The 4,613-nt window shown below is 51.5% G+C and overlaps 1 non-coding gene across 1 annotated transcript; it reads right to left on the reverse strand.

Annotated features, from left to right (window-relative positions):
- Nucleotides 1-327: 327 nt before the first annotated feature.
- On the reverse strand, nucleotides 328-430 carry LOC123644219. The gene has a single exon (XR_006737041.1). It is a non-coding gene; the product is annotated as a U6 spliceosomal RNA (small nuclear RNA).
- Between the last annotated feature and the right edge of the window lie 4,183 nt (nucleotides 431-4,613).

Consider the following 4,613-nt stretch of genomic DNA (forward strand, 5'->3'; position numbering starts at 1 on the left):
TCAAAAAGCCTTTATCCGTAATAGATTCTATTTATCAGTTTTGACTATATTAGAAATTAAACCAGAGAAAATCTTAAATTATTTACATAAATAACATTTTTATTAAAACATATTTTCCAAAACGAAAAAAATACTTAGTGAGCAGAGAAGCATTATTTTTACATTTTCACAAATCTCTTTGATGTCCGGCTTAATGTAAGATGAGTGACCTCTCCTATCTATATCCCATGTGTTGTGATATCACATGTCACGTAGCCTCCGGAAAACTCCACTGTACACTCATGAGAGGAAGAGGGTGGAAAAGGCTAACGACATATTGTTATTATTTTACATATGGAATGCTTCATGGATTTGTGTATCATCCTTGTGCGGGGGCCAGAGAAATCTTTTCTGTATGGTTCCGATGTTGGTATATACTGCCAAAGCGAGCTCAGCATTATTATGAAAATAGTTTTGATCTTGTAGATCACCAAAAAGTGTCCAAGGAACCCCCCAGGGGTGCCTGGGCTACACTTTGAGAACCACTGGTCTAGGCAGGGGGATTGGTAGAATGCTCCCTCCCCCCAGGAAGGCAATCTAACAATGTGTCTCAAGGGCCACAAAAACATTAGCGCCTGTTGATACAGGGATTCCTCTCCCCTTTGGGGAGCATATTTTAAAACGATAATTCCAAAGAAGAAAAAACTGCCCACGTGATCTATATTTGAGGAAGGTTAAATAAATGCTGGCATATCCACTTAATATTATGTGGTTTAAAAGGATAATTATAAAGACTATGTGTTAGCATGGAAGGAATATAAATAGCTCTAAGTGAAAAAATCGAACTGTTAATTTATAACTGACCCTTCGCTGTGGCTGCCAGTGTCAGACTTGCTGTGTGTGGAGACAAAGCCCCGAAGGAATGGAGGGAAAGTGGGTTCTGTTTGGTGTATGGGGCACAGGATTAGGGGAGCGTGTCTTCTTTTCTTTTTGGTTTATTGTCAATGTTTATTTTGACGTTGGTTCATTTTTTGCAATAAGTAAAAACAAAAATAAGGACCCTCGAATCTGTCTTGCGTCCCAGGTCCCTGCGGTTGCGGTCGAGGGTGAGTGCAGAGCCGTCAGTCACCTGCAGCCTGGGACGCAGGAAGGAGGGGGAGGCAGGTACCAAGGGGAGTGTCAGGCCTGGAGGGGCTGATGGCTCAGCTCAGTCTGTGGTTCTTTTTTCGTGCAGACAGATGTTCCCTTTTCTTGGGGACACAGGAAACCTTTGCTAAGCAGCTGTTATCGGAGGCTTGCAGAGACATGACAGAAGACCAGGTGTGGGGGGCTGCGCTTCACCTCACTGGGGGAAGGAAGAAGCTGGGAGGGCAACTGCGGCGCTCAAGACCTCTCGGAGAGAACCGAGGTCAGGGGGCCACACTCATGTCACAAAGCAGCCAGGGGAGGGCCGCTGGGTGGTCCTTGGCACAGAGAGAACAGGCACTGTGGGGCCCGAGGGGGAGCTTGGCAGACACCAAAGCCCCCAGGGCCTGGTGAGGTGGGATGCGGAGCGTTTCTGGCAGGCGGAACCAGGGCCAGGTCTGTATTGTAGGAAGCCTCCCTGTAGCCAGGTGTGGGCTGGGTTAGGAGTTGGGGGACTGTTGACGTTGAACACAGCAGTACTTAAAAAATAGCACTAAAGTCACTCAGTTGGGCACCAGACCCAATTTTATCAGGAAAGGAGTAGGGAGTAGGGAAGGGCTTTTATTCCCCCTTAGCTAAAAATATAGCCAGATCCCCAGTTACACCTGGTGACTTAGGGGCTCTCCTCTGTGCCTGCGAGTGTGCCCTTTAATTCTGTTCCTGCCCTTCCCGTTGGAGCAGTCGGCCAGCTGAAGTCCAAGGTGCAGCTGATGGCTCGGGCTTCCTGCTTCAGCACACCTAATGGCTCCTGTCTTTGTCTCACCTGTGCTAGGGTCATTTCCTTTCACTGGTATAGACACTCATTTATTTCATTTTCCATTCATATTCATCAAACTAACCTCAGTAAAACAGTCCCATAACCAGCACAACGACGATGGTACAGGCCAGGGGGAGGCTGATAGGCCAACTGAGTTGTTGGGGGCCGGGCAGGTGCCCTTGGCCGGAGTGGAAGAGGGAGACGTGCAAGCTGATGGAACTCTCTGGAGCGCGTGTGTGAAAGGGGTGGCAGGCGTCGGTCTGTGATCTGGTCAAGTGTGACAGGGCTGTCAGACAGTTGGACACTCTAAAGCCAAAGACAGGAAAGTGGGCAATGGGGTTTGTTCGGCAGGGACTTGTGACAATTCTTATTTACTTTGGGGGACTCACTAAAATACGATGTGACTGAGATGTTCTGCTCTCTGGTTTGGGGGTGTGTCTCAAAGAATCCCAGCAGAGTCCTGAAGAGCCACACTGAGCGCCCACCAGCCACAGCTGCCTGGCTCTGGGCCCGGCCCCGACAGGTCCAGGAGCTCCTCAGGGCCTGCGGGGGCCAGTCCTGCCCGCTTCCATGGCTGCCGGCTGTGGCCTGGCCCAGTGTGGCCGCAGCAGGGCTCACCTGCCCGCTGGAACAGCCTGCCCAGCTTCCGCACCTCAGCCTGCGCCAGCGCCTTCCAGCCATCTCTACCCACCCACCCGCTTTACCTCCTGGTGTCCTGGCCTAATACCTCGGGGTGCATCTCTTCTGACGAGGACACTTTGTTTCTTCCTCCCCACCCCGCCAGCTGTATTAAGGTATAATTGACAAACAAAAATTGTATATATGTATGGCATACAAGACGTTTTGATATACGTATACGTTGTGAAATGATTAAATCAAACTAATTAATACACCCATCACCGCACATGGTTATCTGGTTAATAAAGTACACAATACATTATCATTCACTATCGTCACCGTGCTGTACCATAGATTCCAGAACTTATTCCTCCCGTCTGGCTGAAACCCGTTGACCAACAGCTCCTCATCCCACACCCTCCCCAGCCCTGGGAACCCCCATTCTACTCTCTGCTTCCATGAGGTCAACTTCTGGAGATTCCACGTGTAAGTGAGGTCACGCAGCATTTGTCTTTCTGTGGCTGGCTCATGTCACTTAGTATGATGTCCTCCAGGTTCATCCATGTTGTCACAAATGACAGGATTTCCTTCTTTTTTAAAGGCTGAACAGTGTTCCATTGTGTGGCTGTCCCACATTTTGTTTATCTGTTCATCCGTAGATGGACACTTAGGTTGATTCCATATCTTGGATATTGTAAATAAAAAGGACACTTCTTAAGGCAGCCACCATGCCATCATTACAGCTAACAAAATGAAAAGTCAGTCTTCAACGTCATCTACCATGGAGTTCGCATTCAGATTCCCCCAGCGTGTCTAAAGTGTCTCTTTATGGCTGGTTTGCTCTAATCAGGACCCGAGTGAGGGTGCGCGGTATATTCTTTAGTAGTCTCCCCGCTCTTTGTCTTTGTCTTTTCATGTCATTCATTTGTTGAAGAAACTGGGTCGCTGTCTGGGAGCACATTGTTAATGCACAGCAAATGATAGAAACCGGCCGCCCGGCACTCGCCCTGAGTGCCCTGCAGGCAGGAGGCAGCCGCCCCCTGAGCTCACTGCTGCTCTCTCGTCTCTCTTTCTCACGCTCTCTTTCTCAAACCCCAACCCCACACTCACCACCCGCTTTGCTCTGTGAGTTTGGCTTTCCTCTCCCCAGCCCCATCATCTTTTTGCATAGGTCTCCTCAGCCTCTCCGTCCTTTTCAGTCTTCTGCCTGCCTAGTCCGTGAAGGGGACTTGTTGTCACACAGCAGAGCAGAGGCCTAAGCCAGCAGACACAGTTCCTTCCCCCAGAGGCTGGCGGGAGGGCAGAAGCAGCTCCCAGCAGCACAGGAAGGCTCTTGCCCCTGATGCATGCGGAGGATGGGGGCGGAGGATGGGGGCGGAGGATGGGGACGGAGGTCCGGGGGCGTTACCTGGCTCTTCCCTGGGCAGGGAATGCCTGTGGCTGGGATGCTGTCTTAGTCCGTCGTGGCCTCTGCAAGGCCTAGTACAGTGCCTGCCCCTTGCAGGGCATCAAGGATGCTGACTGGTCATTAGGAGAGCAGGTGGTGGATCTTTTTGTCATCTTTGGGGCAGGGGCCTGGGCCTCAGAAATCGTGCTGAACAAGCTCAGTGTAAATTTGTGGCAAAGCATTCCAGCCACACGCTGGGCTCAGGTCTGGATGCTGGGGGTCTCCTGGCCCTTGTCTTTCTTCCAGGAAAGGGCCCTGCTCACTGTGGGTCCTGGACCTTAGAGGGCAGCTGTGGCTGGACACCAGCCTCCAGCCAAGACAGGACGTTGCTCCCGCAGCCTCCCTGGGGTTGGCTGTAGGCGGGGGCTGGGAGGTGTGGGAGAGAGTTCCGGATGAGGGTGCAGATTATCTGGAGGGGCCTCTCTGAGCCTGGAGGCCTCTGGGCCTGGGGCCCTCCGCAGCCTCCTTAATTCCCTCCCTTACAGGCCGCATCTAGCCCAGGATGCTGCTATTTCCCACCCTGGAGAGACAACAGGAAAGGCCGGGCTGGCCAGAAATGCAGGCACCGACTTTCATACCTCCTGTCTGCAAGGCGGGGCGAGACAGCCCAAGCTGGGGGTTGACCGG

The sequence above is a fragment of the Lemur catta genome, chromosome 8, assembly GCF_020740605.2.
Source record: "Lemur catta isolate mLemCat1 chromosome 8, mLemCat1.pri, whole genome shotgun sequence".
Taxonomy (NCBI): Eukaryota; Metazoa; Chordata; class Mammalia; order Primates; family Lemuridae; genus Lemur; species Lemur catta.